The following is a 15,615-nucleotide window of genomic DNA, read 5'->3' as shown; positions in this document are numbered from 1 at the left end:
TTAGTGTCTATCCATAGCTATGTGGATTAGCCAGGGCAAATGTGGGGTTATGGGAATAGGATAGGGGACTGGATCTGGGTAGGGTGCTCTTTGGAGGGTTGGTGTAGATTCAATGGGCTGAATGGCCTTTTTCCACACTATCAAGATTCTATGAACATTTCCAATTCTAGACTCTTGTGCACTCCTGATTTTCTTTGCTCCTGCCATCTTCCTAAAACCCCCTGCCTTTCTATCTCTTTCATCTTTAAAGATGTTTCTTTAAACCTACCTCTTTGGCTAAGGACAAAGAACAAAGAACAATTCAGCGCAGCACCCTTCGGCCTTCAAAGTCTACCCTGCCACACTTTGCCCCATTTTGACCTTCCTTACTAAAACTGTCCTCATTTACAGGATCTGTATCTCCCTATTCCCTTCCTACTCGTGTGTTTGTCCAGGTGATTCTTGAATGCTGCTATTGTGTCTGCTTCCACCACCTCCTCTGGCAGCACGCTCCAGACGCTCACCATCCTTTGTGTGAAAACCTTGCCTCACACATCTCTTTTAAACATCTCCTCTTGCACCTTGAACCTGTGTCCCCTAGTAATTGATCCATCTACCCTAGGAAAAAACCTCATACTTTCCACTCTTATGCCATTCACAATTTTATAAACTTTATCAGGTTGCCCCTCAACCTCCTGTGTTCCATTGAAAACAAACCCAGCCTATCCAACTTTTCTTCATAGTTAAAATCCCCCATACTAGGTAATATCCTGGTAAACCTTTTCTGTACCCTCTCCAAAGCATCCACATCCTTCCGGTAGTGTGATGACCAGAAGTGTACGCAATATTCCAAGTGTGGCCTAACTAAAGTTCTATAAAGCTGCAACATAACTTGTATTTTCTTAAATTCAATGTACCTTCCAATGAAGGCAAGCATGTCACAGGCCTTTTATACTACCATATCTACCTGCACTGCCCCCTTCAGTAATCTGTGGACCTGCACACCCAGATCCCTCTGCAAATCAATATTCCTAAGGATTCTGCCAATCACTGCATAAGTTTCACCTGTACTTGACCTTCCAAAATGCATCACCTCACATTTGTCTGGATTAAACTTCATCTGTCATTTTTCATCCATGCCTCCAGCTGATCAAAATCCTGCTGTATCCTCTGATAATCCTCCTCACAATCCGCAAGTCCTTTAACTCTCTCATACACACCCTCTCACAAGCATCTACTCCATCACACTAGTGCGCACTCGATCAGGTATGCACAAATGTACAAACGCATGCATACACACACACAAGTCTTTGGTGTAAATTTGCATTTGCAGATTTGTATTTGTAGATATATTCTATTTTGTTCAAGAAGCACACAATCTGGAGGAAGTCAGTTCACATGACTATTTATAAATCCTTACTTTGGAAATAGAACCAGTCTGACTCAAGGCTGGGATACAAACAGACTCTAACCTCACACCTTTAATGCATTGTCTGAGCTGAGATGTCACCATTTTTTTAATATTGATAAAACCTTAAGTTATTTCTGGACTGTGACTTGAAAGAAGTTATGGGATTTACATATTAATCAATGGAAACCTGCATCTCCATTCTAAGTGATTAAAGACTTAACAGCAATCTACGTTTGTTCAATACATCACATCGGTTATATGACACTTTGATCTTTTACTATAAATTTTGTGCCCCATGATCTTGCCCCATGAAGGAGCAGCGCTCCAAAAGCTTGTACTTCTAAATAAACCTGTTGGACTATAACCTGGTGTTGTGTGATTTTTAATTTTATCCACTCCAGTCTAACACCAGCACCTCCACATCATGGCTTTGTATGATTAAGTTCTGTATCTATCTTGTCAGCTTACCTTGATACCATGGGACTTCACCTTTTTTACCAGTCTGCCATGAGGGACCTTGTTAAAGACTTTATAGAAGTCCATGTAAACAACATCAACTGCTTTTCCCTCAGCCATCACCTTCATCACCTCTTCAAAAAACCTGATAAAGTTCGTGAGACACAACCTCACCTGCACAAAACCATGCTGTCTATCACTAATAAGTCCATTTGCTTCTAAATGTGTGTAGGTCTTGTCCCTCAGAATTTTTTTTCCAATAACTTCTCTACCACCAACATAAGACTCACAGAATTATCTCTGCTACCCTTCTTAAATAGTGGGACAACATTGGCTATTCTCCTGTCCTCTGGGACTTCACCTGTGGCCAAAGAGGATACAAAGTTATCCATCAATGCTCCAGCAATTTGTTCTCTTGCCTCCCTCAATATTCTGGGATAGACCCCATCAGGCAGACTTATCTACCTTAATACTTTTTAAGACGCACAACACCTTGTCCTTTTTAATTGCACCTTGGCTTAAAAACTCAACATTCCCTTCCCTGAGATCATTCTCCACTAATTCCTTCTCTTTGGTAAATACCGACACAAAGTATTCATTTATGACCTCACCTATCTCTGCTGGCTCCACACATAGATACCCTTCTTTGTCCTTGAGTGAGCCAATCATTTCCCTGGCTACCATCTTGCTTTTTATATATGGATAAAAAGCCTTGTGATTCCGCCTTAATCCTGTTTGCTAACAATTTTTCATCACTCCTTTTAGCCCTTCTAATTTCTTGTTTAAGTTCTTTCCGACTTTCCTAATATACCTCAAGGGCTTCATCAGTTCCCATCCTCCTTGTTCTTAAGTATGCTTCCTTTTCCTTTCTGACAAAGGTCATAAGATCCCTGGTCATCCAAGGCGCACGAAACTTGTCATACCTATCATTCACTCTCACAGGAATGTGCCGCTCCTGAACTCTCATCATCTGCCGCTTGAAATACTCCCACATGTCCGAAGTTGATTTACCCTCAAACAGCTGCCCTCCAATCAAAATTCTCCAGTTCTTGTCTAATATTGTTGTCGCTTGCCTTCCCCCAATTTAACACTTTTTCCTGAGGACTGCTGTTATCCCTATCCATGAGTATCTTAAAAGTCCTGGTATTATGGTCACTACTCCTGAAATGCTCCCCCACTGAAACGTCCCTCACCTGGCTGAGCTCATTTCCCAAAACCAAGTCAAGCATAACCCCTTTCCTGGTTGGACTGTTTACATACTATGTCAAGAATCCCTTCTGAATGGTCCTTATAAATTCTGCTCTATCCAAGCATGTAGTGCATCCCAGTCAATATAAGAGAAGTTAAAATCACCCACCATAACAAATCTGCTGTTTTCACATCTTTCCAAAATCTGTCTACATATTCTAATTTATGTCCCAATTTCTCTTTAGTAGCCATACAGTCAAATTTCGGGCAAAAGCCCTTTATCTTTATTCTTGATGAAGGGCTTTTGCCCGAAACGTCGATTTTGCTGTCGTTGGATGCTGCCTGAACTGCTGTGCTCTTCCAGCACCACTAATCCAGTATTTGGTTTCCAGCATCTGCAGTCATTGTTTTTACCATACAGTCAAATTTGTTCAAGAATTGCTGCTATGAAATACCTTGGGGCATTTTACTGTGATAAAGGGACAATGTAAATGCAAGTTGTTGCTGCCGTACTCTTATCTAGACCACATGAAATCCATACAGGTAGACACTGGAGGACTCCTCCACTGGTCAATATGATTTGGGAAACTGTAGAATGTAGATCAAGGTGACCTATGAAACGTTCTTTGAAAACTGATCTAATTTTTGGTCCTGTGCCAATCCATTAAACCACAACTTTCACTTACAACACACACTAAGTACCAGGGCACAAGTGGTTTAGTGATCAGGCTGATTGAAACAGAACAAGGATACAACAGTAAAGTTAGTAATGTCACCAGCACACCACAGACACAATCTTTCAGTACTGTCCTCAGCACCAGTCACTCAGACAAACTCAGTCACCAGCAGGCAGAACTTCAGCAACACTTTTGTTGTTGAAAATATGTTTGTGAAGCTCAGTCACTCAGATATCATTCAATACACTTGCAATTGGCATGTGTTGCACCTGTATTTTGGGTATAAAACAAGCCCAAGGTGTGCCAATTGAAAAGTGAGATGGCTTGAATTCAATCTAGTCTTCCATTTATCTCACAATTATAAATGGATCTGAATGGGTTTATACTGAATTAAATGCAGTTGTCACCACTCACTGTTGGGATCTCATTGGGAGTTGGTCAGGGTAAAGAAGGGGCTTATAGGAGACAGAGCCCCGGAGCTAGTCTGCCCCAAACAGAATCTGTAATTACATATAAGAACAGGAAGTGCTGGAGAAACTCAGCAATACTGGCAGCATCTGCAGAAAGAAAGCAGAGTTAATGTTTTGATTCCAGTGATCCTTCTTCAGATGTCACTGGACTTGAAATGTTCACTCTCTTTTCTCTCTAAGATGTTACCAGCACTGCTGAGCTTCTCCAGCACTTTTTGTTTTTGTGTGCTTCAGATCTCCAGCATTTCTTTTCTTTGTTTTATTTTAGACCTGGTAGTAATGAAAGTCACATTTGTGTAATCTGTAGATAGTTGCAGTTATGCAATAAACTTTATATTGTTCCCTCAATAAAACTGTTCCAGGCAGACCAGCAATGTGGATATCCTAAGGAATCCACACACCATAAATGCCACAATTGTATTTTTTAGTTGCTCAGGTTATTCCTGCGGCAAGATCTCTGTAACAACTCCACAAATTTTCCATAGGAACTGACAAAATGTGTAGTTGATTTCCACTGGTCCTGAATAAATGCTATATAAATGCAGAATATATGCAGAGTAAGGTAAATTTAGCACAATGTATGTGAGAAATCTTTGTATTGTGGGATCCTAATGCAGTTAAGAAATGAAGCCTTCAACAAGGTGACACATAACTATAAGTTATAAGTTGGCAGTCAGAGAAGAAACAAACTTCAATGGAAACATTTCAACAGGAAAGCTCAGCAAAAGGATAAAAGGAGAACTGTATAGATTATTAAGAAAAACAGATGGCTGGGAATATGTTTGAGCATGTAGTACTGTCTGGATTCAATTGACTATACAAAGCAATTTTGCTCTTGTCTTTCACCAGTGTTGCAACATCGGAACTGACTCCCAGCTCAGCTTCTGTTCCTTTACATAAATTAGTTGGTTGCAAGCATTGTCAAAAAGAAAGCACAACTTCCATTTATATATTGCCTTTCAAAACCTAAAGGCATCTCAAATTGCTTTATACCTAATTAAATATTTGAAGCATAGCCTGATTTGTAGAAAACACAGCAGCCAAGCTCCCTCAAGCAGCGATAAATAAACGAACATATCGAGTATAACATTTGTTGGGATCAGCATCCTTGTGGTTAAGTTTATTAGTGATGTTGAGAGGAACTTACATGAGTTTCACAGGGGGAGGGGACACGGAGCATAATTACAATAAGGACACAGTATAATATAGTAAAGGAACTAGGACAGAGAGAATGCAGCCACATTGCAATTCAAGGGAGTAAGGCAAGGCTGGGTGGCCTTTGCTTTCATGCTCGGAGTATTATATGTAAGACAGATGAGTTAAGGGCGTGGATTGACACATGGAATTGCAATATTGCGGCCATCATATAGGTGTGGTTGAGGGAGGGACAGGACTGGTAACTCAACATTCCAGGGTATCAGATTTTCAGTGGAATTAGGGCAGGGTGTAAAAGAGGACATGTGTTTGCATTTTTAATTAAGGATTCAATTGCTGCAGTAAGGAGGGATGATACCATGGGTGGGTGTTCAATTAAGGCTTTATAGATAGAGTTTAGGAACAACAAGAGTGCAGTCAGATTGCTAGGAATGTATTATAGGATCCCAAACAGTTTGTGGCGATGTGTAGTCAATTCATTGAGGTATGTAGCAATAATAGAGTAATTACATCAGGGGAAATCATTTTACCAAAAATTAATTGGGATAGTCAAAGTGCAAAGGGTTAATGGTGAGGATTTCTTGAAATGTATTCAGGACAGGTTTTTATGTCAGTATGCAGAAGGTCCAATCAAGGATGGTGCCATGCTGGGAGTTCTGGGACCGAAGCTAAATCAGTGTTTGAGATGGCAGTGGGGAAGCTGTTTAGTGACAGAGACCACAGCACTGTACGATTTACGTTTGTTATGGAAAGGGAAAGGGAAAAAAAACGGTGTTTGGATTAGGAAAAGGCAGATTTTATTAAAATAAGGCAGGATCTGGCCAAACTTGATTGGGAACAGCAACTTGTGTGAAAATTGACAGCAGAGCAATGGGGTAGCATATACTGTATAAACGAAATGGGGTGAATACAGACCCAGGGTGAAATGCAGGAGCAACAAGCCCAGAGAACCTTGGAAGTCTAGGAATATTCAAGACTGGTTAAGATGGAAAGGAAAGGCTTTCAGCAGATGTAAAGTGTGTATAAAAAGTACAGGGGGGAACGTAAGAAATCAAATAGAAGAAACATCAGTGGGTAAAAAGTTACAGAGAACCCCAAGATATTCTCTAAGCATATCAAGGGGAAGAATAGGATTAATTTGAGTCCAAGAATGCGAGAATGTGAAGCAGGAAGACATTGATGAGGTGTTAAATGAATACTTCACTTTAGTCTTACTCAAGAGAAGGAAAATGTAGGCTCATAGTTGGGGAGGGGGGCTGTGAGGTTCTTGAGCCGATCAACACAGGTAGTGAGGAGGTATTGGAGATTTTGGCAGGCTTAGAAGTGGATAAATCCCAGACCTGGATGAGTTTAATCCCAGGCTGCTGTGGGAGGCCAGAGAGGAAATTATAGGTGCTCTGACCAAAAGTTTAAGTTTCTCTTTGGCCATGTGGGAGATGCCAGAGGATTGAAGGACAGCTAATGTGGATTCACTTTTCAAGAAGGGTAGTAGAGAGAAATCAGGGCATTACAGACCAGTGAACCTCCCATCAGTGGCAGGGAAACTACTGGAGAAAATTCTGAAGGAGAGAATTCATCTCCACTTGGAGAAATAAGGTTTGATCTGGGATAGTCAGCATGGCCTAATCAGAGGGAGGTCAGGGCTAACAAATTTGATTGGATTTTTTTGAGCACGTGATCAGTTTTGTAAATGAGGGTAGCACAATTGATGCAGTTTGTATGGTTTTAGCAAAGCCTTTGACAAGGTCACATGTGGGTGACTGATAAAGAAGATGAAAGCACATGGGATCCAGAGTAACTTGTCAAGATAGATGCAAATTAGCTAAGTGCTAGGCAACAGAAGGTGATGGGAGAAGACTGTGTATGACAGGACTCTAGATTAGAGTGGTGCTGGAAAAGCACAGCAGGTCAGGCAGCATCTGAGGAGCAGGATAATTGACGTTTCGGGCAAAAGCTTTTCCCCGAAACGTTGATTTTCCTGCTCCTTGGATGCTGCCTGACCTGCTGTACTTTTCCAGCACCACTCTAATCTAGAGTCTGGTTTCCAGCATCTGCAGTCCTTGTTTTTACCCTGTGTATGACAGGAAGCCAGTGTGCTATGGTGTGCCACAGGGATTAATGCTCAGTCCCTTACTGTTTGTGAAATATGTATAGACGATATGGATAAGAATGTGGGGGATGATAAGTAAGTTTGCAAATGATGCAATGATTGCTTTGATGGTTAAGAGTAGAGAAGAAGGTCTAAGAATACAAGAAGATATTAATTTATTGGTCAGAGGGGAAGATTAATGGTGGATGGTATTTAACCCTGAAAAATGTGAGGTGATACACTTTGGAGAAGTAACAAAGCAAGGGAGTGCTCATTAAAAGGCAGAACATTAGGAAGCTCAGAGGAACAGAAGAATCTTGTGGTGCTGGTCCACAGATCCCTGAAGGTAGCAGGACACGTTCATAGAGTAGTTAAGAAGGCATACTGGATATTTGTCTTTATCAGTCGCAGCATAGATTACAAGAGAATGGAGGTCACAGTTGGAGATGTAAAGAACTTTGGTTAGACCACAGCTGGAGTACTAAGTGCAATTCTGGTCACCACACTACAGGAAGGATGTGATTGCACTGGAGTGCAGAATAGATTCACCAGATATTTCTTGGGATGGAGCACTTTAGCTATGAAGAGAGGGTGAATAGGCTTGTGCTGTTCCTTTAGAGCAGAGAAGGCTGTCTGGAGAGCCGGTAAGGTGTATAAAATTATGAGGCTCCTGGACAGAGTGGTAGGAAGCAAATGATCCTCTGAGTTGAGGGGTAAATAATGGGGATGGGGGTTTGGCATAATTTTAAAGTGAACAACAGGAAGTTTAGAGGGGATTTGAGGAAAAGTATTTTCAGTCAGAGGGTGGTGAGAATCTGGAATAAATTGCCAGGAAGAGTAGTAGAGACAGGAACCTCACAACCTTTAAAAGGTATGTGGATGAAATATTATAACATTCAAGGCTACGACCAAGTGCTGGAAAGTGTGAATAGATCGGCACAGATTCGGTGAGCCAAAGGGCCTCTTCTAAGCTGCCTGACTCAATGACTGTATTTGTCTACTTTTCTATCTGAATGACTCTGGCACAAGTTGCTAAATCTCCAGCATTTCCCTCTTCTTTTTAAAGCTTTGACTGAAAGGGAGTCTGTCTCTGAGAGGAACAAACAAGATTGCTGCATTGGAAAGTCTGTGACTGAATACCAGAGCAGACGGAAGCATTCATAATCATGAATGGAACACTAGGGGCATTCATACTTCAGGTGGTCCTCTGGGGGCTATGAGATAAGGATACCTGCATCCCTGGAGCCCAACAGTGGAAGCGGTTGTCTACACCTTGGGGCAAACTGTGATGGCCTTCAAAGTATCCAGTGTTTCTAAGAAAATTTTGCCTGATGCCATTTCTCAACAGCCAGAGACCATCCTCATCCTGCTGTCTGCTAATTGTGTGGTGACCTTTGACTTCTTGCTTCCCTAAGCATCTCTTTACCAAACAATGACCCTCTCCATCTGACTGTCTGCTTTCAGACACCTGGGAATGTCGCCTGTCCAGCTAATGCAGGTCCAGGAGGAGGTGAGAAAACAACATCACAGTTCTGATGGAGAGGCACCTTCACTTGATTTGGTACTCTCTGACAGCAGCTCAGACACTGGCACGGTACTGCAGGCTAGTCTTTTGTTAATAACAATGGGCAGTGCTGGTCGGCAATGTTCATGTTCCTGTGCCTATAGGCTCCAGGCCAGCTGCTTCCTTCTTTCTCTCTCTCTCCTTTTCCTTCTTTTTCTTTCATCTTCTGACATTATGGGGAAGCCGAAGCGATGTAGGAGGGTTGTTGGCAGCAGCGGTGATGGGATCGAGGATTCCTGGTTTCGGTAGGCCTGGAGCTTGGACTCGTTAACTTGGCGGGCTGTCAACTGCGGCAGAGCCTGTGCCCAGAGCAGGGCTGTGATAGGCCCACAGTGGGCACATGATAGGTCATGGAGGCAAGGTGGTGAGGCCTGCCACATTCCAGAGACAAGGCCTGATGCGGTCCAGAGACAAGGCCTGATGCGGTCCAGAGACAAGGCCTGGTGTGGTCCTGAGACAAAGCCTGGTGTCGGTTGGAGACAAGGCCTGGCACAGTCCAGAGACAAGGCCTGGTGTGGGCCGGAGAGGAGGCCTTGTGTGATCTGGAGATGAGGCCTGGTGTGGTCCAGAGATGACCCCTGGTATAGTCTGGAGACAAGGCCAGGTTTGGTCTGGAGATGAGGCCTGGTGTGGTCTGGAGATGTGCCCTGGTGTGGTCTGGTGACAAGGCCTGGTGTGGTCTGGAGATGAAGCCTGGTGTGGTCTGGAGACAAGGCCTGGTGTGGGCTGGAGTCGAGCCCTGGTGTGGTCCAGAGATGAGGCCTGGTGTGGTCTGGAGATGAAGCCTGACACGGTCTGGAGACAAGGCCTGGTATGGTCCGGAGAAGAGGCCTGGTGTGGTCCAGACCTGAGGCATGGTGTGGTCCAGAGATGAGGCCTGGTATGGTCTGGAGATGAAGCCTGACACGGTCTGGAGACAAGGCTTGGTGTGGTCCGGAGACAAAGCTTGGTGTGGTCTGGAGACAAGGACTGGTGTGGTCCGGGGACGAGGCCTGGTGTGGGCCAGAGATGAGCCCTGGTGTGGTCTGGAGACAAGGCCAGTTTTGGTCTGGAGATGAGGCCTGGTGTGGTCTGGAGACAAGGCCAGTTTTGGTCTGGAGATGAAGCCTGGTGTGGTCTGGAGATGACGCCTAGTGTGGGCGAGAGATGAGGCCTGGTGTGTCCGGAGTCGAGGCCTGGTGTGGTCCGGACGTGAAGCCTGGTGTGGTTCTGACATGAGGCCTGGTATGGTCTGGAGACAAGGCCTGGAATGGTCTGGAGACAAAGCCTGGCGTGGTCTGGAGACAAGGCCTTGTGTTGTCCAGTGGTGAGGCCTGGTGTGGACTGAAGACAAAGCCTGGAGTGGTCTGGACAAGGTCTGATGTGGTCCGGAGGTGAGGCCTGGTGTGGTCTGAGGATGAAGCCTGGCATGGTCCGGAGACAAGTCCAGGTGTGGTCTGGAGATGAGGCCTGGTGTGGTCTGGAGATGAGGCCTTGTGTTGTCCAGTGGTGAGGCCTGGTGTGGACCAGAGACAAAGCCTGGAGTTGTCTGGAGACAAGGCATGGTGTGGTCTGGAGACAAGGCCAGGTGGGGTCTGGAGATGAGGCCTGGCATGGTCTGGAGACAAGACCTGTTGTGGTACAGAGATGAATTCTGGTGTGGTCTGGAGACAAGGTCTGGTGTGGTCTGGAGACAAGGCCTGGTGTGGTCCGGACGAGGCCTGGTGTGGGCTGGAGATAAGGCCTTAGGTGGTCTGGAGATGAGGCCTGGTGTGGTCTGGAGATGACCCCTGGTATAGTCTGGAGACAAGGCCAGGTTTGATCTGGAAATGAGATCTGGCGTGGTCTGGAGATGAGGCCTAGAATGGGCTAGAGACGAGGCCTGGTGTGGTCTAGAGATGAGGCCTGGTGTGTCTGGAGACGAGGCCTGGTGTGGTCTGGAGATGAAGCCTGGCATGGTCCGGAGACAAGGCCTGGTGTGGTATGGAGATGAGGCCTGGAACAGTCCGGAGATGAGGCTTGGTGTGGTCTGGAGATGAGGCCTGGTGTGGTCCAGGGACAAGGTCTGGTGTGGTCTGGACGTGAGGCCTGGTGTGGTCTGGAGATGAAGCCTGGCATGGTCCGGAGACAAGGCCTGGCAAGGTCTGGAGATGAGACCTGATGTGGTCCGCAGATGAGGCCTGATGTGGTCCAGAGACGAGGTCTGGCATGATCTGGAGGTGAGGCCTGGTGTGGTGTGTAGATGAGGCCTGGTGTGTCTGGAGGTGAGGCCTGGTGTAGTCCGGAGATGAAGCCTGGCACGGTCCGGAGGTGAGGCCTGGTGTGGTCTGGAAGTGAGGCCTGGTATGGTCCGGAGACAAGACCTGGCACGGTCTGGAGATGAGGCCTGGTGTGGTCCGGAGGTGAGGCAAGGCCCAGAACTGAAGGACTGTAATGTTGAACTTCGTATTTTTTCTCTTTATTTTTCTAATTTGGTCCTAAGATCCCATACCTAGGTATCTTTGTATCTAAGATGGCACCGTAAGTGGATACTTTTCAAACTTTTCATTGCACTCAAGTGAGTACACGTGACAATAAAACTAAGTCTAATTCTAGAATTGAGATGACTAAGTCGCTGGACATGGGTGTGCTACAGGAGTGTCCAGGATGAAAGGATGGGTTCATTTAACAGCCTGGAGCCAAAGTCTGGAGCCTGGAGCCAAAGATCTATGGTGAGGACTCCATTGGTTGGTAAAAATGAAAGCAATGAATGGACATTCACACCAAGGGGGTGGATGCATTAATTAATGTCCTGGACTGACTCCTGTCACTGTCAGGGATTATGCACTGTCGGGGGGGGTGAGTTCAGCCTTGAGTTTACCCTCACTGAAGCTCTGCTCTGACTTCTGGTTTTGCAATAGACCTGAAGCACTACTGCTGCTACTCTTTATCTGGTGATGTCCTTATGTGGATAACTTATCTATTCCTTTACCATCCCTGTGAAAAGAGGCAATACTCAACGGCAAGTGCACCAAAATATGTCCAAAACTTTCCAGAGAATTGTCCAACGGAAACTCTTACAAAAACATTTAACCTACATGGAATTATTACTAAAAGAATAGAAACCTCTAAACAATGAACCTGAGACTGCTTTGAATTTTCAAATGATATTTAAAGTCTGTCAGTAAAAACACATTGTTATTAGATGCTTAGAAAGGTGTTGCCGTAAGGCTTGTAATGTCACAGGACAGCCTTTCAAAGGCTGTCCCCCAACTGCTTCTCAAAAACAAGTGACAAAGACAACTCCATTGAAATTGATGCAATAAAAATGTGTCCTAAAGACCAAATGTGAAGTTTGGACGCTGAATTCACTCCTGAATAAAACTTATGGTAAGTCAGAGGCAAATTATTCTGAAAGAATCACACCTTATTTATTACAAATACTTCAAAAGACTTCACTTACGATGTATTCCTTTGAAATACAGCAACTGACATTATACAGATAATCATGGGAATGTTTTGCAAGAAGCAAAAGATCTTTCACACACTAACAAGATAGATGTATTGTATTGTTTGGTGTAGGAAAGGTATCAAGACCCCAAGAAAGGACAGAACACAGTACTCTGAATTATGTCATGGCATCATTACCATTCTGGTTCAGTCAGATAGGGCCTCGATCGAATGTCACATCGACAGGAAAACATTTCCAATAGCATTGCAGAGTATTAATTTGAATCATGGAATCTTTGAGTTTTATTGAATAGTTTTATTACTGGTGTGTGATTCCCTCCCACCAGATACTCCTCTGTGTTATACAAAGTGATGTGCACTGTCCATAGTGTTTTTACCTATTTATATATGCAGACAATGGGAAGTGGGCAAATATAATGAAGGTGCAATACCACATTGATAATGATGTGGGGTGGTGCGTTTTATGATGTATAAATAGGGACCCATGCAGTTCAAACAAATGAAAAGGCTGCTGGACATTTTCCATGATTTACCATGAGTTTGAATCGAAACTTTTACACGTTATCTATAGAAATAAATAAAATGATAAATGCAATACAAGATGCACACTAAATTACCCATAATTCTGTGGTCCATTTCTCTCATTTGCCGTAAGTAACAATGTCATTCCTTCCCACATAAATTATGAAGGCCACATTATACTGCATCACTAAACAAAAACAAAAATATAGCCATTAGTCCTGCTATTGGGAAACAGTTTATCCCGGAGATGAATGATTCACATTCCATTATTATGTCTGCATGATATTAAAATAGCTTCATTTCCTGAAATTAATTTAACAAGAATGAATTTGCCCACATCTCAAGTACAGTAGAGAGCAGAATTTATTTTGATCAGTTTAAACTGCAGTGTTTCCTTACTGCAGTACAGAGTGATAGAGAATAGATAATAGGTGCAGGAGTAGGCCATTCAGCCCTTCGAGCCAGCACCACCATTCATTATGATCATGGCTGATCATCCTCAATCAGTATCCTGTTCCTGCCTTATCCCCATAACCCTTGGTTCCACTATCTTTAAGAGCTCGATCCATCTTTTTCTTGAAAATATCGAGAGACCTGGTCTCCACTGCCTTCTGGGGCAGAGCATTCCATATATCCACCACTCTCTGGGTGAAAAAGTTTCTCCTCAACTCTGTTCTAAATGGCCTACCCCTTATTTTTAAACTGCGTCCTCTGGTTCTGGACTTACCCATCAGCGGAAACATGCTTCCTGCCTCCAGAGTGTCTAATCCTTTAATAATCTTATACGTCTCAATCAAGTCCCCTCTCATCCTTTTAAACTCAAGTGTATACAAGCCCAGTCGCTCCATTCTTTCAACATATGATAGTCCCTCCAATCTGGGAATTGACCTCGTGAGCCTACGCTGCACTCCCTCAAAAGCCAGAGTGTCCTTCCTCAAATTTGGAGACCAAAGCTCCACACTCCAGGTGCGCTCACACCAGGGCCCTGTACAGCTGCAGAAGGACCTCTTTGCTCCTATACTCAATCCCCCTTGTTATGAAGGCCAGCATCCTATTAGCTTTCTTCACTGCCTGCAGTACCTGCATGCTTGCTTTCATTGACTGATGAACAAGAACACCTAGATCTCGTTGTGCTTCCCCTTTACCTAACTTGACTCCATTTAGATAGTAATCTGCCTTCCTGTTCTTCCCACCAAAGTGGATATCCACATTAAACTGCATCTGCCATGTATCTGTCCACTCACCTCGCCTGTCCAAGTCACCCTGTATTCTCATAACATCCTCCTCACATTTCACCCTGCCCACCCAGCTTTATGTCATCAGCAAATTTGCTAATATTACTTTTAATGCCTTCATCAATATCACTAACATATATTGTAAACTGAACCTACTGGTACCCCAGTGGTCACCGCCTGCCATTCTGAAAGGGACCTGTTTATCATTACTATTTGCTTCCTGTCAGCCAGCCAATTTTCAATCCAAGTCAGTATTTTGCCCCCAATACTATGTGCCTGAATTTTGCACACTAATCTCTTATGTGGGACTTTATCAAAGGTTTTCTGAAAGTCCAGGTACTACATCCACTGGCTCTCCCTTGTCCATCTTCATAGTTACATCCTCAAAAAATTCCAGAAGATTCGTCAAGCACGATTTCCTCTTCGTAAATCCATGCTGACTCTGACCTATCCTGTTACTGCTATCCAAATGAGTTGTAATTTCATCTTTAATAAATGCCTCCAGCATCTTTCCCATCACTGATGCCAGCCTAACCGGTCTATAATTCCCTGTTTTCTCTCTCTCTCTCCTTTCTTGAAAAGTGGGACAACATTAGCCACCCTCCAATCTACAGGAACTGATCCTGAATCGATAGAACTTTGGAAAATGATCACCAACGCATCCACGATTTCTAGAGCTACCTCCTTAAGTACCCTGGGATGCAGACCATCAGATGCTGGGGACTTTTCAGCCTTCAGACCTAACAGTCTCTCCAACACCATTTCCTGCCTAATATAAATTCCCTTCAGTTCATCCATCACCCTAGGTCCTTCAGCCATCTGGGAGATTGCTTGTGTCTTCCCCAGTGAAGGCAGATCCAAAGTACCTGTTCAAGTCTCTTGCTATTTCCTTGTTCCCATAATAAATTCACCCGCTTCTGTCTTCAAGAGCCCAATTTTAGAGTGTACCATTTTTTTTTCATTTCACATACCTAAAAAGGCTTTTACTATCCTCCTTTATATTTTTGGCCATTTTGCCTTTGTACCTCATTTTTTTCCCATGTATTGCCTTTTTAGTTATCCTCTGTTGCTCTTTAAAAGTTTCCCAGTCCTCCAGTTTCCTGCTCATCTTTGCTATGTTATACTTCTCTTTTATCTTTATACAGTCCTTAACTTCCCTTGTCAGTCATGGCCGCCCCTGCCTCCCCTTAGGATCTTTCTTCCTCTTTGGAATGAACTGATCCTGCACCTTCTGCATTATACCCAGAAATACCTGCCATTGTTGTTCCACTGCCATCCCTGCTAGGGTATTGCACCATTGAACTTTGGCCAGCTCCTCCCTCATAGCTCCATAGTTCCCTTTGTTCAACTGCAATACTGACACTTCGGATTCTCCCTTCTCTCTCTCAAATTGCAGATTAAAACTTATCATATTATGGTCACTACCTCCTAATGGTTCCT

This window comes from Chiloscyllium punctatum, chromosome 17 (assembly GCF_047496795.1).
Source record: "Chiloscyllium punctatum isolate Juve2018m chromosome 17, sChiPun1.3, whole genome shotgun sequence".
Lineage (NCBI taxonomy): Eukaryota > Metazoa > Chordata > Chondrichthyes > Orectolobiformes > Hemiscylliidae > Chiloscyllium > Chiloscyllium punctatum.
The sequence above is the reverse complement of the archived record's forward strand: the minus strand, read 5'-3'. Positions refer to the sequence as shown.